The following is a 26,271-nucleotide window of genomic DNA, read 5'->3' as shown; positions in this document are numbered from 1 at the left end:
ATCTCCCAGGAGAGATGTCATTTTCTGGAAAGCCCAGGTGGCAAGCTGGATATAGTGAACAAAACTTTAATTTTTAGAGCAGAAAAATAATTTAGAGCAGAGACCCAAGTGAACTCACATGTGGTTCCTGAGATAAGAAGAAGAAGGCTGTGGGTAAAAAATGAAAGAAGCTAAATAAGGAGAGAGGGAGGGAGAAAGGGAGGAAGGAGAGAAGGATGTGGCTGCCCAGGAGTGATCTCAGGTGCTGGCTCTGGCCACTGTCCACAGGAACTTGGGTTTTGGCTGCTTTTTCTGTCTTGGTCTTGCCTCATCTAGAGTGCAGACAAAGCCAGAATGAGGTCCCAGTGGCTGGCCAATTAGAGATGACACATCAGTCTTCAGAGGGCTTGATTTGTACCTTATGATTTGGTCCTTTGATATGTTACCTTTCATATAAACATTCTTGAGTGTTCCATCTTTTAAAAACCCAACATTTAATTCTTTCTATCTTTATAATGTATCTTAGTGACCACCAGCTCTGAATGCTGCTGGTGTCTCACAGCCACTTGCTTTGCTATGTTTATTTAGGGCATCTCATGAGTTTCACCCATCCTCCTTGCTTTTTCTCGTCTACCGCAGTAGAACCGAATATTCTCAATTAAATACGTAGTATGAGACACACATTACAGAGCATATACGTTTTGCCTGCCTCACACAGAGAGCGCCTCACCATTCTCACCATCACCTACACATCAGTGAAAGAAACGAGCAGAACAAACTAAACGTGTGGCTTGTGTCCTTCAGCATCTCACACGTGGAGATGCGGCTGCTGCCATCATCTTCTATCGAGTGCTCACTCTCAGCTACACGTCTGACGTGCACAGGTGGGGCAAAGGTAGGTGTACAGTTGTGAGTGCACGACACAGCTTATTCTGTATTATTATTTATTTATTGCTGTATTAGTTCCCATACAAACAACTGTAAACCTGCTTTTGCCCTACCGAGCATTATCTTATCCAGTCCTCACAATGCATCCATGTGGCAGGTATCATTATATCATGTCTCCAGGCAAGAGAGGCTAAGAGAAGGAAGGTGACCTGTCAGGGTCATGTGGTATGAAGGAGCAGAGCAAGGAAAAGGGCCAAGGGCTCTCTGACCCCCAAATCTTTCTTCTGGTTGGACTAAGTCATTCCCAGAGTCCCCTTGGGAACCCTATTCTACTCCCTCGTGCCCCTCCCCCACCCCCGCCCCTACCTCTGTGAGTGTTTGGCTCCTATAGAGACCTCCAGGATGCCTTATTCTTCATGAGTTTATCTCAAATAATGATGTGGCATTAAAATTCAGGTCACACATCAAGCAAATTAAAGAGGATTACTAATTTAAAAATAAGCCAAAGACCTGCATGGCATAAATGAGTTGTGAAAGTGTTGTGTCGGAGGGAATGGACAGATTGTTTAGTTAGCAAAGAGGAAAACGTAGCTGGACGGGGCAGCACTGTATCCATGCAGGGCAGCACTAATGTGGTGCAGAGAACAGCCATGCTTTTCTGAGCAGTAGTATGGGCTGCATGCTATGCACACATTACTTCAAATCCACACAGCCACGCCGAAAGATGGATAGACAGACGGGGAAATGAAGCTCAGGCTGGTTCATAACGTGCTCCACAGCGCTCAGCGAAGAAGAAGCGGTGCGGCTGGGTTTTGATCGCAGGTTCCCCTGCTCCTTTCCCCTGACACCCTGCCGGAGCCGGCACTCATGGTGGAGAGAGCATGGTAGCTGGAAGGGACTAGAGGCCTACAGAACTCTGCGACTGTTTCAGAGGGACAAATGAAAGCCTTTGAAAATGGAATATGCGATATCAGAATTATAAAAGGCCCACTGCGAAAATGAAAAGGAAGAACCTTTGTTTATCCAAATTTACCCATGTGCGGTGGAAGACATTTTCTGCATGAAGTGCTTAAAGTGTCCTTGGGGGCGGTTTACAAGGGTCATTAGCTGGATTGATTAAGGAGGAAAAAAAGTCTCAAATCAGATTATTAGTTGTTAAATGTTCTGTGCTTTCTCACCCTTGCTTCAAGGAGATAAGAACTGTTAGGAGTATACAGCATGAATTTTTATGTGTTTAAAAATACAAATCTCAATTTCTTTGTATCTATGGATATCATGTTTTCTAAAACATAGCTTAAATAGTTATAAAATGTCATAAAACATGACCAGACTAGATGGCAGAAGTATTTTATCAGTTGGACCTATTGTCAATCATTTCAGATCTCCAACTACCCAAATTGAATTCCCTGGGATTCTTGGCTCATTTTTTCCTTTCCTGACTTGAACTGCATTTTCCCCCCAATGACTATAATATATTCTGGTTTAACTTCTGATGGCCGTGGTAGTTGTTATAATTGATGTCTCTATGCCACAGCTCTTTTTGACAAGCTGAAATTAAATAAAAACATATCTGACAGTTTCTAAATCTAATCACATTATTAGGCTGCATCCTTCCACAGGACACACAGTGTTACTGGAAGAATGGGACTATACTTGTGGTAGGAGATTCATAGCTCTGCCATGAATTTGCCTCCATAGAAAACTAGCTCTGTATCTAATTTCTGTAAAGAAAGAAAGAAAGAAAGAAAGAAAGAAAGAAAGAAAGAAAGAAAGAAAGAAAGAAAAATAGCACTCTAAAGCAAAAGTCCTCATTTTAGGCAGTGGCCTTTAATCAGCTTAAGCAATTGGTCAGCACATTCAGTTACTCGGGAGTACATTTTTCAGCTAAATTATGTTGAAAAGCTCACCTGTAAGTTACATTATTTAAAATGTAACATTTCAAAGTTTTGATGGTGGTATTGGGAAACAAACTTCTACTTTCAAAATTTTAGGCTAAAAGAATCATTTCTGAGCTTTGATTGCTAAGTTTTGTGGGAAGAAGCAGCACCAGACAGTTCTGCACCAGAACTGTTTTCTGAGGACAGGCAGGCCCTGCCCATGGGACCTCCCTGGCCCATTTCTGTGGCAGAGGTGTGGTGGGTCTCCATAAAGGACACGCGTCCTCCTTAGGCATTTTGATTTTCACAAGGTAACAACCTTGTTATCTTTTCCTGCTTGTCTAATCTTACTGAACTCCCGATGATCTCGACTCTCAAAGCAGGGTCACGAGGTCACCAGCCCATTGATGCCCTGGTGTTCTGGACGCTAGCCAGAATCAGGCCAAACCACGGGGATCACCTGGTGTTGGCCCTCGTGGAATTGGGCCGTCTTGGAGGCTGTGCTCATTGGGATATTAAAGTGCTGTGGGTTGGTCATGGTTGAATTTACAGCTCACTAGCAAGGCTTCTTCTTTCTGTTTTGCATAAAACATTTTTCCTATTCTGGCTTTGCTGTGAAACAGTGTCAATAGCAGAAATCAGGGAATTTCGCTTTATGATCTCTTCATCTGCTGATTGGGACACACCTGTGACTGGTAATTTACAACAGGTGGGCTTGTGACAAGGGGATGTTCAGGGAGCAATGGCCCATCAGTTTCTACTTAAGGATCTGTCCTCCTGGGTGTTGCTTCATTTCCTGAATATCTCCTCCCACACCTCTCGTCCTGGATTGCTTCCACAGTCCCCACTGTCTAGCGCTGCATCCTCTCCCACAGCACAATGATCTTTCACATAGGATAACAGAATTCTGGTCCCAGGTCCTTCTTCTTTCTGCGGGTTCTCTTGGATCTTAGCAGTCTCTTTATCTACTCTAGCTCCTACCGACTTCTCAGGTCAGGAAAGTGGGAGGAAGTAGTGGATGCTTCAACTCCACTTGAAGTGTCTAAAATCAAACACATTTTACCACCAGTATTTTTGGTAGCAGTATGGTTTCATAAGCTGAGCCTTAGTACAGGAGCTGGGGTTGTCCACGATGCTCTTGATGTACAAAGCCTCGACATTCTGCCAGTTCTTTCAAGCAACGACACCAGGAAGCTGACAACTAAGTGGATATTGTACACAGCCTCATCATCTGTCATCTTCACGTGACCAACAGCCAGTGCCAGACACAGCAGCTTCTTCATCTGGAACTTGATCGTGGATTGTGCTTCATCGACTTCGGCCCCCATGATCTCATTGAGGGCAAGTGAGGAAGGAAATCTGCCAGCCTTATTCGGGCTGGGGCCCAGGACCTGTGGGACCTGCTCGATCACCAAAAAGGCATCATACTTCTTGACCAGCTTCTTGACCAGGTTCTTATTCTTGTTGGGTTTCTTCAGCACCTCGATATGTCCACAGCCTTGGCCTCATCAGTGTGCTGCTGGCCCCCCAGACCACACATGGAGAACTTGGGGCAGGAGTAGATTTAAGCCTGATGGTGCCTGGGGGCCACAGTTCTTCAAGCTGATCTGCATCTCTACTTTCTCCAGAAACTTCCTGCCCAGGTGCTGGCCCCCTGCAGGCCTTCCCACACTGCCTCGTAGAGGGTGTCACAGGAGACGTTGCTGCTCTTGGTTCCTCAGGCTACAAAACATAGCAAAGAGCTCACCTGCAATTTAAGTATTTATCGCATATAGATGTGACGATGTGACTTCAATATTCACTTCCAGTTGGCCTGAACCAAGACCAGTTCGGTCTAGGCTCACTGCCAGTCCAAGATAAAGGTTATAAATTCACATCCTTTCTGTCCCAAATGTCAGCTCTATATCCCATGAAACTTGAGCCATTTCTTGAAGCAAACCTTACAGGAAAAGTTATAAAACTTTATTAAGAGATATAAAAGAGATCCCAAGTAAATGAATAGACATATTATGTTTATGGGAAAGAAGATAATATCATAAACATGCCAATTCTCCCCAACTTGAATAGTTTCAAAGCAATTGATTCAAAATCATGGAACTTGCTAAGCTGATATTGCAATTTATATGGAAGAGTAAAAGTCCCCAAACAGCCAAGATACTTCTTGAAACACTTATCAGAGCTTAATGCAAAGGCGTGATTAAGACAATAGTGTAACAGTATGAGGGTAGATATGGGGTAATATTTACATTGTAGCAAAGTACAGCCCATCCTCGAATAATGTTGTTTATTTATAATGTTGATGAAATGCCACAGGAACTTAACTCTTGTTTAAATCAGTTAGCCTACGGTAAAATTTGTTCTGGTACATGTTGTTTCACTTAGAAATCACAGAACCTGTTGACAATATTAAGTGAGGACTCACTATACCCCCAAGTGTTTATTAACTAGATATTAATAAGTTTGAAACACTTATTACATAACTCTATAGCTGAGAAATTTGGCAGACACCAGATTAACCAGTTCACATAAGTTAAGTTCCCCAGCAACGGGACAAATCGACATCACATGCCTCCATACAGGATTCACTGAGAAGGACGCAGAATCCCTCCAGTGGTATTCTGGCCAGAAAGGCATAACCTAAAGCTGATTATGAGGAAACACCAGGCAAATCCATAAGGAAGGACATTTTACTAAATAACTGTCCTATACTCTTCAAAATGCTGAGATGATGCAAGACAAAAGACAGGGAGCTGTTCCAGGCTGGAGGAGACGACACAGGCCCCCCGGCAAGTACACACACGTGGCCCTGATGACATCCAGACGTGTGGAAGGAACTGTTGGGACAGTTGGCGACATCTGAGTGGCATGTGTGAATTTGATGGTAGCATTGTATCAGTGCTCCTCTCTTGATTTTGGTGGTTGTGTTTGACTATTAGGAGTCCATCTTTGTTTTTAGGAAATACATACTAAAGTATCAATAAATAATGGGATGCCATGTTTGAAACTTACTCTCTAATGTGATTCAGAGAAAGAATTATACACACACAGGAAGAGAGAAAGACAGAGAATGAGGATGATAAGGAAAATGATAAAATGTTAACAGCTGTAAAGTGGGTGGAGGATAATTTACGATAGAAACGCTTTGTATTTTTCTCTCAACCTTTCTCTAAGTTTAACTTATTTTGAAGTAAAGAGTGAAAAGAGTACTTTGGGAACTCCTTCAAACAATAAGGGAAGCATGAACAACACAACATAATGAGAGGAAAGACGGACAAACCTTCCACACAGGAGGGTCCGCGTGCTGCCAGCAAGGCTGTGATGGCATGTGGTGCCGATTGAGACCACGGCAAGATGCCACTTTGTATCCATTAGCCGGCTCAAATTTAAAAATATGAAAATGCCAAGTGTTAGAATTTGGTTTCAAATGATCCCTCATACATTTTCAGAGGGAGCATAATTTGTTACTGTCACTCAGAACAACAGCGTGTCATTATCTTGAAAAAACAAACATTTTTATTCGAGTGACTCAGCCATTCCATCCTAGTATATAGCGAAGACCACCTCTAGTGTGCCCCCAGCTGGAATGTGCACAGCAGGCTCACAGCAGCGCTATTTAAGTAGGAAAACTCTGGAAAGAGCCTGAGCGCCTGTCAGTTGACGAGTGGGAAAATGAGCTGTGGTACATTTGCACCACGGAGAATCTTAGCAATATAATACCAAATTAAAAAGGAAGCCATCCCCTGATCACATACAGCATGATAATGTTTTTAAAAAGTGAAAATAACTAAATTTTAAAAGTAATGGCCCTGGCTGGTGTGTCTCAGTGGCTGATTGGCAACCTGCAAATCAAAGGGTTGCCAGTTCAATTCCCAGTCAGGACACATGCCTGGGTTGCAGGCCAGGTCCCCAGTTGGGGGCATGGGATAGGGAAACAGTTGATGTATCTCTCATACATTGATGTTTCTCTCCCTCTCTTTCTCCCTCTCTTTCCTCTCTCTAAAAATAAATAAGTAAAATCTTTAAATAAGTAGTGAATATGTAGAAGATTAATAAAATTATATATTAAAAATGCAGAGGGCCCTATTGATGTGACTCAGTTGACTGAGTGCTGGCCTGGGAACCAAAGGGTCATTGGGTTGATTCCCAATCAGGGCACATGCCTGGCTTGTGGGCCAGGTCCCCAGTTGGGGGCATATAAGAGGCAACCACACACCGATGTTTTTCTCTCTCTCTTTCTCCCTCTCTTTCCCTCTCTCTAAAAGTAAATGAGTAAAATCTCCAAAAACAATGCAAGGGGGTAGTGAGCACACAGGATAAGATTTTGTTACCACAGAAAAATACCTGCCTTTTAAAGGTGAATTGATATTTCTATCTTTAGGAAAAAAATTGGTAACTTTTAATTAAAAAGCTTTTTTTTTTTGCTTTTATGCACCAACTTCCTGAAGTCCTAGGGCTCAGCCTTATCTAGGATGCCTATTACACTGACATGACCTGTAGTTTATTATGGTGAACAAAGTAAGAAATTTTATACACTAAAATTTAAGTTCCAATAGGAAAGGAAGTTTTGCCTTTTGTGTCCACTATTGTATCTTAAGGGCCTATAACAGTTTTTTGGCACATAGAAGACAATCAATAAATAATATTTACCAATAATGAATAATATTGAATGAATGAAAACCTCTATTTGCAAATGTTTAACAGTAATATTGCAGTAACATGAAATATCCAGTGGGTGGAGCCCATGTTGCATATTCACAGTGTACACAAAGTAAGGTTTGAAAAATTTTTGGATGAATGCTCCCATATCCTTGGGTGAACTTTAGGTGGTCCATGGGAACTCTTTAATAAGCTTATATTTTCTGTGAAGTACTAATTCAAAGCACAAAGTTTCAACTATTTTAGTGTTTACCAGCTTTCTAACAAAGAAATCAAATCATTTGTTTCTTGAGTTAATGTCAAGTGGGAAGTTTTTCCTCTCTGAGATTCAACTAGATTGTTAAATTTTGTTGCACTTATTTCTGGGTTAAAAAAAATAAGAATGTTAAAGAATGAGATCTGTTCAAAAGAGAAGGAGAGGTTAAAATGTGGTAAAAAATATATAACACGAATGCCAACTCTGTTGACACCTTCTAAAGGACCATAGAGCGAAGCAATTTTCTCTGCCCCTTAAATGTTCGTCCTTACACGGCTCCGTACATCTGTTAAGGGGGCCCACTTCTCTGCCCTTCCCACTTCAGAAGACTTTGATTGTGCTCTCTGGAACTCAGGATCTGTCAGATGCAAAATTCACAGGGCCTCCACTTCTCTGAATATTCATCTCAGGGTTTTGCTCAGTGGAAACCCGGCTCTTGGTGAGCACCCTGCTTCCCTGCTGCTCTCTCTCTCCTGCTGTGTTCCCACCCAAGCACTGGGCCCCGAGTGGTGCCACCAGCTCCTCACTGCCATCCTGACCAGCCCTTCTCCCTTCCATCTCCTGAAAACTCCCGCCTTGAAGTCCCTGCTTCAGACTCTTCCACAACCCCTGCTTCCCACAGTCATCTACTTCCTGACCCTTCCCTTAATTTCTTTAATATATTTAGCTTCTGGTTCACTGCCATTTTTCTCTTAAAATTCCTGTAATAATTTTTAGCTATTTCAGTACCCAGATAAACGATCCTTTCAACACTTCGTGCTCTTGGTTCCGTAGCCCCTTCTCCTCCATGGATCTTGTCCCTTTCCTTCCCTCAGTCGTTCTCTCCCATGGTCATACCCTTGACCTTGTGTTTTCCAAAACAGCATTAACCTCGTTCAAGCACCCACATTCCCCCCACCACACCCTGCCTTTCCAGCTCACTCCCTCTGCAGTCCTGGCTCACTCCCCCAACCCACCAGACCTTCACTCCATAGATCTGACCACATTTTCTCTTCTCAGTCCCCCTCAGTGTACAGCCTGGCCTGGCCTGGCTCCCATGCTTTGACGTTGTATGAAGGCCCTCGCCAACTCGTGATGTCCTCGCTTCATCCTTGTGTCTGGAAAACCCCAGTCCTACTTAAATCTAATGCTCTGCTCGCTCCATGCCTGCCTCCTTGCAGCTGAACACAGCTGGATAAAAACCCACAGCCGTGGCTACTGGGCTCAAGTGAAATCCATCTCCATTATCCTCACGTGGATCCATCCTGCTGCCTGGCTGCCTGTTCTGTCTCCCTCGTCCATTCCTTCTCCCACTTTTCTAGGTGAATTATTAATCACATTTCAAACCGTGCATTTAAAAAATGGAATAGATTAGTGCAGGCTAGAATGTAATAGAATTCATACCATATAATAAAGGTAAATATTATTTCACGGAATGTTTGTTTCAGCTATATGTACCCGTATTTACATATACATATGTGCTGGGTTAGGATGTAAAATGTATTTTTGTAATAAAAAAAATTTAAGGAATACTGTCTTAGGCAATTATTTCACATCTTCTCTTCTTAATTTTTTTAATGGCTTTTTTTCCTTCACCTGAAGACATGCTTATTGATTACCTGAAGACATGCTTATTGATTTTAGAGAGAGAGAGAGAGAGAGAGAGAGAAACATCAGTCGGCTGCCTCTTGTATGTGCCCAGACTGGGGACTGAACCCTCAAACCCAGGCATGTGCCTTGACCTGGAATTAAACCTGAAACCTTTCTGTTTCTGGGATGATGTTCCAATCAACTGAGCCACAATGGCCAGGGCTTTCCTTAAATTTTTATCACCTCCTTCATCTCCTCGCTGTTATCTGAGGACATTTTATGACGAGAGTAGGAGAACTTGTTCACCTGCTGACCTGCCTGTAACCATTTCCCACTTTCCTTTATGTACTCTCTGTGTCCCTCCCTATTTCAGCCCAGTCCCTTCATTTGTCTCCTAGATCCCATCAATTCTAAACTTCCCAAAGACATTGCTTATTAATTATGTAGCAATTAGTTAGCACCTCAGTCTGGTTCTTTCCTACTGCATCATTAATTTCCTCCTTTCTGCTAGATCATTCTTGGTAATGTGGAATATTCTATGATAGCTCCCATCTTAAACACAAATATCAAAACCAAACGAAGCCTTTGGTGATTCTGCTCTAGCCACCGTGTCATTTTTCTCCTCCTCTTTACAGCAAAACTCCTTTAAGGAGTCAACACCTGATGTCCCTGAGGCCTCTCCTCCCATCATAATCTGTCCCTACTCCAGTGACGCTTTTACTCTCACGATTCTGTGAGAGTAAAACCTTTCTATAAGGTTGTCAGCGACCTCTCTCTGAAATCCAATGAACTTTCCCGAGAGATCACTTCCCCCTCTTTGAACCACTTTTCCCACCTAACTTTCAAGATACCAAGTGCTGCGTGCTGGTGCCCCTGTAGTTTGCCTCCTCCTTCCCACGTCACGCCCTGTGGACGTCGGAGTTGCCCACTCGGAGTCGGAGTGCCCGAGGTCTCAGTCCGTGGGCCTCTTCTCTTGTTTATTTGTGCTTATCCCTTGGAGATTTCATGTAGTCCCATGGCTTTAAATAGCACATATATACTGATGATTTCCAAGTTTATAGAACACAGATATTTTCCCTGAAGCTCTGACTCATATGTTCAATTGCCCCCTTAACCCCTCCACTTGGGTGCTTAATAAGCATCTCAGATTAAAACTGTATGCCTGCCCTGCTCCTCCCACAGTCTTCCCTGTGTCTGTTAACAGAAACTCTGCGCCTCCTGTCGCTCAGGGCAAAAACCGTATTGCCAGCCTTGGCTCCTCTCTTTCTTTTGTACACTATGTACATCCAGTTGATAGCAACAAATCCCACTGGCTCTGTCTTCAAAATAACCTGAACTCAAGCACTTTTCACCACCTCCATGGCTTCTGCCCTGGAACCAAGCCTCTGTGTGTGGTAGGTATTGGGGGCACAAACATGAAAAGGCATGCTTGGTTGAACTCAACTGATTCATAATTATAATAAAGCAAATTAGTATCATAATACAGGAATAATCACTGCAGGGTGAGCATGGAGTTGGGAAAAGCTTTGTAAGTAAATTGGCCTTTGACTGGATCTCGAAGGATGGGTAGAGTCGGCCAGGTGAAGACGAGCAGAAGAGAGAGAGTTTCAGGCAGAGGGGGCAGGGTGTGGAGGTATGATATGGTCTGGGAATGGTAAGGGATTTGAGAAAGTTGGAAACACTTCCCTATTTGTGCCATGCCCTAATGCTAATGTGAACCAGGAGGCAGATGTTTTCAAGAAGCATTTCCAGTTCATTCAATGACCATTTTGAAGGCAAATTTGGGTTAAACATGTGTTATATCGTCACATATATACTGTCTTGTGAAGATTATAAACTGTATGTTCCAACTATATGACTTTGTGGAAAAGGCAAAACTATGGGGGCAATAAAAAGATCAGAGGTTGCCAGGAGTAGGAAAGAGGAGAGATGAATGGGAGAGGGTGGGAAATGTTCAGGGCAGTGAAAAGAGTCTGTGTGAGACTACAATGATAAATACATGTCACCATACATTTATCCAGACCCACAGAATGCACAGCACTAAGAGATAACCCTACGATAAACTATGGACTTTGGGTGATTAAGATGTGTCATTCTTGGTTTAAAAATATACCATTCTGCTGAATGACATTGATAATGGAAAAGGCTATGCATGTGTTGGGGCATTCACTATATAGGAAATCTCTCTACCTTTTTCTCTATTTTGTTGTAAGACTAAAACTTCTCTAAAAAATTAAGTAAAAAAAAGTCAAGGTTTATGTTTTTAAGGGATTTCTTGTCTTTAGTGATATGATAGTAAAATAGACTAGAAGGCTGGAAAGAATATATTTTACCTCCCTGAAAATGTTCATTCAAGAAATGTTGAAACAGTAAATAAAACAATACTCATAACACTTAATTAGAAGTTTTAAAATACCCAATACTTGCATTCAGCAGTCTTCAAAATTAATCTATTAATGTGAGAAAGCTCTGACCTGGAAAACCATTTTCCCCTCATCTCCTTCTGTTTCAGAGAACGATGTGTCTTTTTTCTTCTTGGAAGTCAGCCTCTCACCCTAGTCCTTTGACCGCTTTCTGCTGGTTTCCTCTGGGGTGTTGCTTCATCATTTACTCACTCATTTATTCAGTTGGCAAACATTGGATACCTCTGTCAGGCACCATGCTGTGAGGGAGAAGAAAAGAAATAGACACAATGCAAGGCCACAGGAGGTCCTGTTTAGTGAGCTTCCTTTGTCTTCCACTTTTTTGTTGTCAGTGGCTTCTCCCAAGTTCCCAACAGGCTTATACTCTCCTATCCTAACATACTTTTTCCTGTGACAATGGAACCATTATTTCTCTTCCCTGACCACCTCCAATATTACTCTATTTCTTTTCTTCCATTCTCATTCAGGTTTCTTTAGGAGTCATCCTACACTCACTCCCTCCCCTTCCTCACCTGCCTTTCACTTAGCAATTCTCTGCAATTTGGCTTCAGTCCCTGTCATTCCACTGAATCCCCCCCCGCCAGTGTAAGAGTCAGCCCAATGGCATGTGTCTTGCCAAATCCAAATGATTATTTTTCTGTCCTTATCTTTTCGGACCACACTGCTGCAATTATAACTCTTGATTTCTTTTTCTTGCAAACTCTATGCCCTTGACTTTGATGAACTACTCACTGCTGGTTATGCAAAACCTTCCCGCTTTCTTTGATCATCTTCCTGGGCTATTCCTCCCTGGCTTCTTCCCTGTGACCCTCAGCTCTATTTTTGGTTCTTTGCTTCTTCTTCCGTATATGGTTGTCAAACAATCTCATTTGCTCTTATGGTCTTAAATTTCTTACTCTGATTCTGATTCTCGGTTGCCAGCACATATATCTGCTTGTATGTCAGACTGCCTACTGCTTATAACAGTGGCTCAATGTCTGTGAGACAAGTAATCTCTACATGTTAAAACTGAAGCTCTTTCTTCCCCATTCCACCCCAAAGCTGCTCCTTCTCCATCAACTCATTACTTCTTCTCTCTCCCATTCCTTACAACTCTGTCTTCTCTCTCCCATTCCTTGCAACTCTGTCATCATCAAGGATGCTGATCCTAGGCTATTCATTTCCTGCACTCATCCCCTCCCCTCTATCTCTATTACAATTGCTCCAGTTCAGCCCACCACCATCCCTTTCTTATATCATGTATAGCTTTTAGCTTATGCCATACTGTTTCACGCCTCCATGTCTTCAGTCACCCTTGGCTTGAAGTGCCCTTTCTTAAACTGATAGACTTATTCATCCTTCAAGACTTGCTCAAGAATTGTCTTCTCTAGGAAGTCTTTTCTGAACTATGCAAACTTTTGTTTTACTTTAGTCAATTTATTTTATCGCATTCACTTTAAAAGAAATTATCTACTTACATGTCTTTTAGCCCATTACACAGTGATTTCTGTGAGGTAGGGACCATGCTCTATCCATCTTTGTTCTCTTTGTATCTTACCCAGTGCCTGGCATACAATAAGCTATGGGACCTAAACATAGCTAAGATTTCCCCACTCAGTTGCAGTCTGTAAGCTTTAGTGTATCACAAGGTGCTTGGTCTTTTCTTCTTACTAAGCAAGCATAGGCTGAGTGCTTCCTCTGTGTGGGCACTGTGGAGGGGTGATCACCATGTGCCCTGAGAAGGGCAAGGGGATTGCTATGGCCACAGTGGGGTGTGGGGGCAGGGTATTGGGAGGAACAAAACTGAGATGTAATCCAGGCCAGGTCATGAAGGGCTGTGCTCACAATGGCTTTTGTTCAGAAAGAAGAACATTTTATGTGGCAGAGTGAAAAAGGGTAATGAAGGCAAGATTGGAAGCACAGAAGTCTTTTACATAAGCAAATTTGTTATTTAAATCATATGTCATTATGATGTGTCTACTTGGGTTGTACTAACTTTCCGATACCAGACTGTTGTTTTAAAGTGTATATTGAATTGTACTGATTCATGTATTCATTCCATAACCCTTATTAGTGACTGTCAGTTGCCGATATTATTTATACATATATAAAATAATAAATAATACATATGGAGAGAGAGAGAGTGTTTGGGGGATCCCAGAGTACTAGACACCATCCTTGGCCTCAGGGAACTTGTGGTCCAGTGGCCGTACTAGACACAGGAAGGGACAAATGTGATTCAGTGTCAGTGCTGTGGGAAAGGTGGGCACAGATTGCTCGTGGAGCCCAGAAGGGGACTAAGCTCTTGGATGGGAGTCAGGGGAGCCCAGAGAAGGCACTCTGGAATAGTGGCTTTGAGCTGAATTTTGACAGATGAGTAAGAATTAACCTTTCAAATAAGCTGGAGGCCTGCCAGGCCAGCCTAGGCAGTGGGAACAGCTTGTGCAAAGACTCAAATGAGGTCACTGAGTTTGCAGTGGCTCATAGGACTGAGGGTACGACCAGGAATGAGGTAGAAGGGGTGGGCCATATTAAAATTTAAATTTTATTTTGAAGGGGATGTCACAGAAGAAAGTAGAATTTTGGCCAATTAGAACAAATTAGAACAGGGTAATAGCTCTGCTACATATTTAAGAAACTGAAGCATAAACAATAAGATAAATCATCTTAAGAGAAGAAAGGTTAGGGAGTCTTTTCCTAGTCACCGGTCCATATTTCTTGGTTTGAATCTACCTCTGGCTCACACTCAAAACTTAAATCCAAGAAATCCTGTAATTTCCCAGAGGGCCAATAGTTCCTGTAATAACTACTCTCAGGACATTTCCTGGATATGATAAACTTTCCAGTCCCATAGTTACAGATGTGTAAGTCAAAGGTTTTCCTCAGAGTTTTTCTTCAACCTGAGCCCTGAGATCACCGAGCCATGGGGATCAAGGCAGAGCAGTGCCCGGTCTGGCGGAGCGAGCCAGCGGGTCTCTACAGGTGGTGTTTCCGGACTTGGTCCAAGTTTATTTTTCATTTCAGAATGACTTGGGTTCCTCAGAACACTGTCCAATGTGCTACAAAACAAAATAATTACTCAGCAAAAGTAGCTGGGTTGTACTTTCTGGTTCCATACTTCTGTCTTCAGGCTAAGAGATGCGATCTTATCTGAGAAGGAGGAAAAAATATGCGTTTAGAATAATAGGTGAACAACATCCTGAGGGTGATTTTCTTTTCTGTACTGGGTTTCCAGATTGCCATGAATTAGAACATGTTCTTTGCAGGTGGAAATGATACCACCAGCTCCCCAGTCATTGGTGTTCATTTCTTCCGATGTTGCTTCTGCCCTTGGGACTGAGGGAGAAGACAAACCCTTTCCTCTACCACAGAATAAACTTTGGCATGTTTACATTCTCGATTCTTTGAGTTAAGTTTGGTTTCTTTTCAAACTTCTGCCTGGAGGCTCTTCACCCTCCCCCCGCCCCCCCGCCCCCCAGGATTAGTGTGCCTTTGTCAAGCACTGTTGCCTTATGCATACACACTTATAAGTGGCCAGACATCTGAGGTCCAAAATGTAGGCCAAATGCTGTTTAGAAGAATATAATTATTTTTTATTCAAATTTAAAACATATTAACTTTACCTGCACATCACCCTTTGATACTTAAGCATGTTTAAAGAAATGTTAAATAATAAAAAGGGGTTATCCACAAAGACATGCATTGATAATAAGGTCAAACTGTAGAAGATTTATAAAAGTGTACAGTCAGGGAGTTAACACCAAGTGTCTCCACATAGCTGCTACTCTGTTAGTCTCAAATTTAGTACTTCCGAAACTGAGCCAATCAGCCCCCTCCCCACCCCACAACAGAGGCGTCGTGCTTTCCCACCCTCCAAAGGAGGGCAGCACAGCGATTAAGGAAGGGCGTGGCTTTTCGACTCAGGGGAACTAGTCGTGTATGCTAGCTTTAAGGGCCTTGCAAGGAGGTTACCTTCTCTGTTTCCTCATCTGTGGGAATGGAATGGTTTCTACCTCCCAGGGTTATAATGAGGAGAAGAGGAGCTATCAAATGTAAAGCCAGCAATAAAATGTCATGAGTATCATGAGAAATCCTGGTGTTATCTCTTATTCTCTTCTCTCCCTGCCCAATATTCAATCTTCAACAAACTCCTGAAATTCTTTTCTTCAAAATACTTTATATATATATATATATATTTTCCTTTATATTCTTATGGCTATGAGCTTATTACATTATACCTGGATTATTGCAAAAATGGTTAGCTGGTATCTGTTAATTCTCTTCTCTTCCACAAATCATTTTTTCCCCTTAACACTGAAAGGTAATTCTGAAGCTTTCTTAGAACACTGATTTCCATATGCCACTTTCTTATGTTAGAACTTTATTGGTCCCTTCATTTTTTTCAGAGTCATGTCTAATTACCTGTTTGACTCTAGTACCTGGGGAGGAGGCAGTGTGTTCCAGGGCAAAGAGCACAGACTTAGAGTCAAACAAAATTATATCTAAACCCTGGGTACAGGGTCTGCATCCACTTGAAAAAGCAACCTAAGCTTTCAGAGTATCAGTTTACTCATACATACATAATGTCTATTTGTGCAATAATGAATGAACTGCTGTCAGACAGGTGAAACCCTCTGAATGGAGAGAATGAGGCGAGCAGATGCAATCTGAAGAATATATATGAACTACAAAAATAAAACAAAGTTGTGGAGTCTGGTTTTCCTTCAAACTGTGTGAAAAGAAAAAGTATGTCAAGTTTTATCAGACTTAAAAGTTATAGACATTTTCTTCTCACATTCTTTTAAAGACATCACTTCTGATCCAAGTACATGACACTCTTGTGTAGAGAATAATGGGAAGTGTTAACTGTATAAATCTTTTTTTTCTTTTACAAATCCACTGAAGCCACATATTCTTAATGGCTATGAGTGAGGGCGACCACACAATACGATTTGTCTGACCTGAAGATTCAGGATAGCGAAGGACCGACTGGGTCGGTCTCCACTTCGTTGAGCTGCCCATCCAGAGCCTGCTGTGACATGGCTTCCACCAGCTCCCCAGCACGGCCCACTCTGATCAGCTTCTTTACTGTTTCCCAGATGCATTCTGCCCCGAGGTGTTCTTGCTTGTATTTTCTTTCTCCCCTGTCCAATGTCTAGATGTTAGTCAAGCACAATGGAAGGACTAGTTTCAACATAAACCCATTCTTGATTACTTCAACTCTTATTAGTTGTGTGTGTGTGTGTGTGTGTGTGTGTGTGTGTGTGTGAAATTATGGAATCAGCTGTCCATATAGGATTACCAAAGAATGGAGAGGTCCAGTGTCTGGGGAACCTTCAAATGGGTCACAATTGTAAGGATACTGTCCTCCACGACCTTCCCATTTTAACTTCTGCAGTTTTCTGAGGTACTTAGCAACACAATGATCACATAATAGTGTAACTTTTTTTGAGCACCTACTCCATGACAGGCCTCACACTAAGCTCTTTCTATATATCACCTTATTCCATTTTTCCAGCAGTCTTATGAGAAGACTATTGGTGTTGTCATCCCTATTTTACAGGCGAGGAAACTAATGCTTAGAGATGTTCAGTGACCTTGCACTTACTCAAGTCCACATAGATAATAATGGACAGGTTCTGGATTTGAAAATGAGCTGGCCTTGTAGGTCACCGAGACCAGGACTCCTCGTCAGTCTCGGCTTCTCCTGAGGAGGCGGGAAGGTGAACATTGACTTCTCTGTGAACAATAATTGAGGTTTCCTGACTTGTACCAGTCATTTTTCAAGACCACACTGCCTTAGACAATTGTTTCCCTTTTTAAGGCATAATTCCCTCAGTTTGCTGCAAACTTCTGCAGGGAAAGGCTCACTTGAATACCTCACTTTCTCCACAATAACTAGCAAAGCACCTTGAAAATAATAATGGGAAAAAGTATTTGCTACTTTTTGCCTTGCATTAATTGATTTGTCCAGGCCCACTCCGAAGACACTTGTTTACTCAGCTGGGGCCGTGGGTGGGCCCTGGCGCTGGACTGGTGAAGGCCTCTGAGGAGGTTCTGTGTGGCTTAAGAAACCATCCCGACTATTGCCATGGATGTCTCAAATGGTTCAGTGCCAGTGAACGGATACATCTGAGAAGTAACATTTATTTATTTAAACAGAAATTCTCTAGTAATCCTTTTTCATAAATTGAAAAATATCATAAAAGTTAGGGACACTTCTGGTGCTTGTTATGAGAAGTGACTTTTCATCTTACCTACCACCATTGGATCCAGTTCACACAATATATGATACCAGGAGTATTTGCAATTTTTAAAGGAAAATTAACTATTATGCAATTTAAAATTACTTTTTACAAAATATCTAACACAGTATACAGCCCACCAAATTTAGAAAGCCAGTAAGAAAGATAAAGCTAGTTATAATATTTCCCCTCCTTTCTCTGTGTTTTAAAGGGTCATGATTTTTTTTACTGAATTTATTGGGGTGACATTGGTTTCTAAAACCATACTCCTTGATGCACCCTCAAGCTGTAAAGTACAAGGATAACAAAAAGTTTTCCTCTGACTGAGTGACAGTAGTCTGGTCATTGTGTCCAGAAGGATCTGAAGCTGTGCTCTGCCTTTCCTCAGAAGGAAAGCTGTAATATACAGGGTCTGGCACAAACAACACCCCCTTTTTACAAACTCTTTTATTACAAAATCATAAGCATGTAGTTCTGTAACATAACAATATCACACTCAAGCATACCATGTGACATTTTAGGTGAAATGTTCAATTGCTGTCCATGTCATGCGAGACATTCAGGTCCCTGACCAACCACACTCCAGCAGGCGTTACTTCGCTGGGCCCTGTGCTAGTGGTTTCTGACACATGCAGGAGGGAAACTGGCGGCAGGTGTGCTAGATGACTGTTTTACCTGGACCAGTGTTTCACTGCTAGTGAAGAAATACCTAGTAGCTATTTCCAGGGAAATAGCTTTTCCCTTATTTATGGTGTTTCTTACTTTTTTCTCTTGATAAATAGGCCATGCCTATAAGAAGACTCAAGTGTAGCCACCAAAAAGTGCAAAATGTAACAGGTACACACCCAGAGAACTGACTCCTGACCTTAGTTTCATTGTGACTGAACTTAACCACCTAAACTCAGCCAGAGACGAGCAAAGGAGACAATTCAGGACGTGAATGGGGGAAGCTGGGTCACAAAGTGGTGCCTTGAAACCACCTCACCTGCACTCCCTGTGCCAGCTTTAATGTTAATAAAATGTAGTTTGATGGTGAAAACCACTGCAGAACCAGTGTATTATAATAAAAATTGGGGCAAAAATAAACTGTGCAATATTCTTTTTTGTGTTTTGATTCAAAAGCAATTGTCATCCAAATCCAATTTCATAATCATTATTTTTGTTGAAAGAATATTAAATACGAAAAGGAGGAGGTCACAGCTTGAGTTCCTGATATAGTGCTGGGTTTATCCAGCCAAGAAAAGAACTGACATTTGGAAATGCTCTTGTTTACCTGTCCACCTAGAAAACTGTCTTCTAGAAATTTGTGTCAGAGGGGCCACACAGTCCTCGCTAGTTTTCTGATGCGCTGTTTGTGGTCACCATAAAGATTCAGGCCCAAGGGTCCAAAGTAGGTAGGAAAGGAAATTATTAATTTGTTTTCTTATAATTTCACTCAGAAAGTATTTTCTTTTTCAACCTCATTCTTAACTTTCTTTAATCTTTAAATTTCTGTTTTTGGTAACTTCAGAAAATTTACTATTAGCCAAAATTATTTTACAGACAAATGTATATATTCTTTGTATTTCCAAACATTACTTAAAAAGTGTAGTGATTACATCTCTGACTTTCTAAGGAGGCAATATACTCCTGTTCTGACAGTTCTTAAATACATTTTTTGTGTTCCTGATCTTCCTTGCCCTCCACCTACCCTATATTCTCTCAATTAACTTTTTTAATTTTAATTTTATTGTTGACATTACTACAGATGTTCCCATTTCCCCCATTATTACAGATGTTTCTCCCCCTTTGCCCACCTCCACCCAGCCCTTACCCTCTTCCTTCAATTAACTTTTATACACTACTAACTCACTAACACCATACTTTTTCTATTTGTATTCCATTGTTCAGGTGTTTGTGTTTTTTTTGTTTTTGTTTTTTTGCTGCTTAACAAACCATCTCAAAAGCAAAAGGCTATACTCTCTTTTAGTTCTGTAGGTGGACTGAGCCGAGTTGGATGGTTTTTGCTTGGAGTTTTTCACACAGCTGCAGTCAGATTTCAGCTGGGGCTGCCACCATCAGAAGACTGCTGGGCTGTGGGCTAAGGTGACTCCCTCCATGTTTGAGAAGACTGATGCTGGTCATTAGCTGGGAGCCCAGCTGAGGCTGTAGACTAGAGTGCCTACACAGAGTCTCTACATGCAGCATGGTGTCTGGGATTCAAGAGGGAAGTGTCTCAAGACCAAACATTTCCTGAAGCCCAGGTGGAACCTCCAATGCTTGTTAATGAACTAGCCTTGGAAGTTGAACAGTGTCACACCCACCACGGTCTATTGGTCAAACACCTCACCAAACCCGGCCTAGCTTCCAGAGGAGGGTGCTTAGACATGATCTTCTGTGGGGACTGTGATAAGGTCACCTTGTAGAAGAATATGTAGCCTAGGAGATATTTTGGGAAATACATACTGCTAAATGCATACTTATTCTTTTAAAAAGGCACAAGTCATATTTTTTACACTAAAAATTTCTGGGTCAAAGTACCTAGGCCCTTGGAAGATAAAGGTCAGAATTCTTAGAGACCTTAACAAAATTGAGAAGTGAAGGCAGAGGCCAAGCAAAGTGCACACAGAGGACAATGGAGCCACATACACAGGGAAAAGGCATTGGGCTAGGAGTTAGGAGTTGGGAGTTCTGATCCCTGCACCCTAAGTTCTTTCTTATACATTTAAATAAAACTTGATCTCTGAATCCCATACTCCTCATAGATAAAAGGAAGCTTAAATTTGACCAGTGCTTTTCTACCCTGGCTGCACGTTAGAATCATGTGAGAATCATTGAAAAAATACAATCCATCATAACCACCTTAAACAAAGTAGGGGTGGAGAGGTTGATGCCAGGATTCCCCCCTGCCCCCACGCCCTGCCCCACATCAGTCAGGGCTGAGAAACCACAGATTAGATCTGTAATACTTCATCAGCCACACTCACCTTTATTCAGAGCCTCAATTATGAACCTTGATGGAAAATGAAAATCACTGGCAATGTGTTAAAAAAAAAATCTGGGATAGAGCACAGGTGTTGGCATTTGCAAAAAGCTCCTCAAATTATTTCAATATAAGCCAGGGTTGATAACTTCTGCTTCAAAGAAGTAATTTTAAAACATTAGCATGCATCAGAATGTATTGTAAATATATGTATTTTTAGTGTTCTGTATATTATGATGTTTTGACATCTTAAAAGCCTTTCTGGCTGGGGACAGACTGACATTCCCAGGCCAGCTAACACCTAACAATAACTTCACACATAAAGCAACCAATCCAGACTGAGCCCCCAACTCCCTCCTTATCTCACTCTCATGCACCAAGCCAGTATTTCTCCTGCCCTGGATCATCCCAGGGCCAGGTACCAGGTAGCTAGAGGTCACACCTTAGCCCTAAGCCCATCAGAATTGTTCAAACTAGTCAGTCCTAAACTGTTTGCTCTGCCTTTGTCTTGACATCCCCTGGAAATCCCAATAAAGGCTTTACCTTAACTCACTTCTGCCTCCTGCCTCCTGACCACCTAGTGTTTCTGCCTGTGACCCAGCATGGCACAAGATGTCTCTCTAGGAGCGGTGAGATTAATGAACCCCTTCCAAACCTTGCTGTCTTCTCCTTTTTGGGGCTGTAACAACTTTACCATACCATATCTGGCAAAGATTACTTGAAGGACTTTTTAACACACAGATACTGGGTGCCACCTGCAGAGCTTCTGATTCAGGAGGCCTGAAATAGGCCTGGAAGCATGCATGTTTAACAAGTCCCCAGGTGGTCTGGGGACCCTATTTCGAGGACTCTGTCCTAGAGAACTGCTGCACTGTTGAGCTATTATTACTAATATGAGTGGGTGGGAGAAGCCCCTTAGGGTGTTGGGGGAAACTTATGAGAACAGTGCTCCTCCAGCTTGAATGTGCATCACCTGGGGATCTTATGAAAATGTGGATTCTGCATTTCTAACAGGTGCCCAGCTGTTGCCCATGCTGCTGGGCCACAGAGAATACTATGCAGCAATGCCCTTGAAGGAGTAATCTGTCAATATCATTACAAGCCCAAAGCCAGTCACCAGGAAGGTTAAGGTTAAAGGAAGACCAGGTGGAGAGATGCATGTGAATTAGCTGTGTAAACAAGGCTGAAAAATGACAGGCGGTGCTGACGTGACCTGAAGTACAGACACACAAGCTGTGGACAGTGACCCTGGCACCTTCCACATTAATTGGACCTTTGATGGACTTTCCTTGCCAGTGTCTTGATTTTAAATATATAAGGTTTTTGTTATGAAATTTATTGTGTATAATGTATATGAGGGACATAGAAAGTATACAGAAGAACATAATAAATATAGACCCATTTTAATAATGACTTTGACTCAGAATCAAAACAGTTCTAAAAGTAGATAAAAATAGCAGTTGGTTTTGTGAAGCTGAAAGACTTCACTAACACAAAGCGATTCCTACCATACTCAAGACTCCCTGATGCCTAAAACCACATTAGGGATTCATTTCATTGGATTGAGGAATGCTAACATGCAAATGTTCCTGCATTACTATTACTGGATTTGCATTCTGAACCAGATGACACACTGGAAATGGACACGTGTGTGGGGAGGTGCTCTTGGAAAATACACATGTCTTGACCGTATCCTTAGAGATTCAGATGTAACAGATTTGATGAGCTGTAAGACTATCTTTTAAAAATGTTCCTAGGTGAGTTTCATGTGCATCCTCAATTGGGACCCATTGCCTTAGTGGGTCCTTTCCACTGATAACAACATTTTTCAGAATGAGGCCAAGTGGAGTAGGAGGCAGGGGAGATGTGAGATTTAGTTTCAAAAGCCTTTGGTTTGAGCCTTAGTTCTGCCCTTAAAATATAGTCTTTGGTAAAATGTCTCTACATCTATAAAAAGAGAATTATCCACAATAGATTCCCTACACTATTATTGCCAGAGTTATGTGAGCAGTTACATAAAAGTGCCTTGTATTATAAATTCTAAAGCACACAAGTATCAGTAGTGTCATTGCTGAACTATATAAAAGTAAAGTGCTAGCCCTGGCTGGCATAGCTCAGTGGATTGAGCACGGGCTGCGAACCAAAGTGTCGCAGGTTCAATTCCCAGTCAGGGTACATGCCTTGGTTGCAGGACATGACCCCCAGCAACTGCACATTGATGTTTCTCTCTCTCTCTTTCTCCCTCCCTTCCCTCTCTAAAGATAAATAAATAAAAAAAAAAGTAAAGTGCTGATGGTGGCAGAGATGGCAGATATGGAATTCGTTGTTTTATGAGTTATTTTTTAAAATTTATTTTTTGGTTACAGTTGACATCCATTATTGTGCAGTGGTACCTTGGTACTCATTGTTAATTCATTCCGGAACTTGTGACGGGTGCTGAAAACGAGTACCCAACGGTGAAGCACTTTCTTCGCCAGGAGGTGCTGTGACTCATACAAGTTCTAGCAAGTGTGATGAGCCTCGAGCAGGTGTCGAGTGCTGAAACATTTTTTCTCACCAAAATGTTATGAGTGCAGAGTTTGACAAGTTTTGAAGACAACGAGAACCAAGGTATGACTGTATTAGTTTCAGGTGTATGACATAGCGATCAGACATCGTCATAAGCGGTCACTGTGATAAGTCTAGAACTCATGTTATACCATACATAATTATTACAATGATTTTAACTATATTCCCTATGCTTATTTTATATTTCCATAACTGTTCTTATAACTAGCAGGTTGTTTTTCTTAATCCCTTCACCTCTTTCACCCAGCCCTCAAGCCACCTCCCATCTGGTAACATCAGTTCTCTGCATCTATAAATTTGTTTCTATTTTGTTTGTTCATTTATTTTGTTCTTTTGATTCCACATATAAGGGAAATTGTATGGTATTCGATTTGTCTTTCTTGGTCTTACCTACTTCACTTAGCATAATACCCTCTATGTCCATCCATGTTGTCGCACATGGCAAGATTTCATTATTTTTTATGGTCAAGTAATATTTTATTGCACATATGTACCACTTTTTTATCCATTTGTCTACTAATGAAACTTAGGTTACTTCCATATCTTAGCTATTGTAAATAGTACTGCAATGAACATAGGGGTGTATGTATCTTTTTGAATTAGTGCTCTGGATTTTTTCAGATAAATACCCAGAAGTGGAATTGCTAGGCCATAGGCAGTTCTATTTAAACATTTTTGAGTAAACTCTATCCTGTTTTCCACAGTGGCTACACCAATTTACAATCCCACCAACAGTGCACGAGAGTTCCATTTTCTTCACAACTTTGCCACCTTTTGCTGTTTGTTGATTTATTGATGATAGCCTTTCTGACAAGGTGTGAAGTGAGATCTCATTATGGTTTTAACTTGCATTAAAACCATAATCCCCTGATTACTGGTGATGTTGAACATCTTTTCCATATGTCTATTGGCCTTCTCTATGTCCTCCTTGGGGAAATTTCTATTCAGGTCTTCTGTCCATTTTTAAATGGGATTGTTTGTTTTTTGGTGTTAACTTGTATGAGTTCCTTATATATATATATTTTAAAGTATATTTTATTGATTATACTATTACAGTTGTCCCATTTTTCCTCTTTTACTGTTTCTACCCAGTACCCTCTTTCTTTCCAGCATCTCCCCCTTTAGTTCATGTCCATGGGTCATATATATAAGTCCTTTGGCTTCTCCATTTTCTGTACTATTCTTAACATCCCCCTGTCTATTTTGTATCTACTAATTATGTTTCTTATTTTCTGTACCTTCCCTTCTCTCCCTTCCCCCTCCCCACTGATAACCCTCCATGTGGTCTCCATTTCTATGACTCTGTTCCTGTTCTACTTGTTTGGTTAGGGTTTTTTTTGTTTTTTTTTTTTTTGTTTTTTTAGGTTCAGTTGTTGATAGGTGTGAGTTTGTTGTCATTTTACTGTTCATGTTTTTTATCATCTTCATTTTCTTAGATAAGTCCCTTTAACATTTCATAAAATAAGGGCTTGGTGAAGATGAACTCCTTTAACTTGACCTTATCTGGGAAGCACTTTCCCTGCCCTTTCATTCTAAATGATAGCTTTGCTGTATAGAATAATCTTGGATGTAGGTCCTTGCCTTTCATGACTTGGAATACTTCTTTCCAGCCCCTTCTTGCCTGCAAGATTTCTTTTGAGAAATCAACTGAGAGTCCTATGGGAATTTCTTTGTAGGTAATTGTCTCCTTTTCTCTTGCTGCTTTTAAGATTCTCTCCTTATCTTTAATCTTGGGTAATGTAATTATGTGTCTTAGTGTGTGTTTCCTTGGGTCCAATTTCTTTGCACTCTCTGAACTTCCAGGACTTCCTGGAAGTCTATTTCCTTTGCAGACTGGGGAAGTTCTCCTTCATTATGTTTTCAAATGAGTTTTCCATTTCTTGCTCTTCCTTGTCTCCTTCTAGGACCCCTATGATTTGGATGTTGGAACATTTAAAGTTGCCCTGGAGGTTCCTAAACCTCTGCTCATTTTTTTGAATTATTGTTTCTTCATTCTGTTCTGGTTGAATATTTCTTTCTTCCTTCTGCTCCAAACCATTGATTCGAGTCTCAATTTCCTTCCCTTCACTGTTGGTTCCCTGTACATTTTCCTTTATTTCACTTTGCACAGCCTTCATTTTTCCCTCTATTTTGTGACCATACTCAGCCATTTCTGTGAGTGTTCTGACTCCCAGGGTGTTGAACTCTGCATCTGATAGGTTGGCTATCTCACCATTACTTAGTTGTATTTTTTCTGGAACTTAGATCTGTTCTTTCATTTGGGCCATGTTTTTTTTTTTTTTTTTTTTTTTTTGTCTCGGTGCTCCTGTTATGTAGCAAGGGGTGGAACCTTAGGTGTTCACCGGGGTAGGGCAACCCACGTTGCTGTGTTGTGGCATTATATATAGGGAAGGGGTCCGAGAGGGAACAATGCCTCTTTCTCAGCTCTCAGCTGGCTTTCAGTCACTTCCCCCACTACCCACAAGCAAATTGGGCCCTTCTGGTGCTGATTCTCCAGGTGGGTGGTCTTGTGTACATTCTAGGACCCTGTGGTCTCTCCAACAAACTGTCCTGTGAGGCTGGGAGTTTCTCCTGACACTGCAACCCCTACAGGTATTTTCAGTCCGAGGTTTTGAGGCTTTATTTCCCCGTGCTGGAACCCTGGGTTGTGCCATCTGTCTTACTCCCCAGTTGTTCCTTCCAGTTTGTCTGTACACAAATGTGGGACTACCTAGTTTGCCAGCCACCACCTTGCCATGAGTCCTCTCTGCCTGGCTATCTATCTCTGCCCCTCCTGTAGGTATGGATGAATGTTCCTTCTTTAAGTGCTTGGTTATGGAACTTCTATCCAGTTCAATTTTCTGGCAGTTCTGGTTATTTTTTGTTTTTA

At 41.6% G+C, this 26,271-nt stretch overlaps 1 pseudogene; it reads right to left on the bottom strand.

Annotated features, from left to right (window-relative positions):
• The window catches only part of LOC114512957, a 113,568-nt pseudogene that overhangs the window by 46,352 nt on the left and 40,945 nt on the right, over window positions 1-26,271 (bottom strand).

This window comes from Phyllostomus discolor, chromosome 2 (assembly GCF_004126475.2).
Source record: "Phyllostomus discolor isolate MPI-MPIP mPhyDis1 chromosome 2, mPhyDis1.pri.v3, whole genome shotgun sequence".
NCBI lineage: Eukaryota > Metazoa > Chordata > Mammalia > Chiroptera > Phyllostomidae > Phyllostomus > Phyllostomus discolor.
The sequence above is the reverse complement of the archived record's forward strand: the minus strand, read 5'-3'. Positions and strand labels throughout refer to the sequence as shown.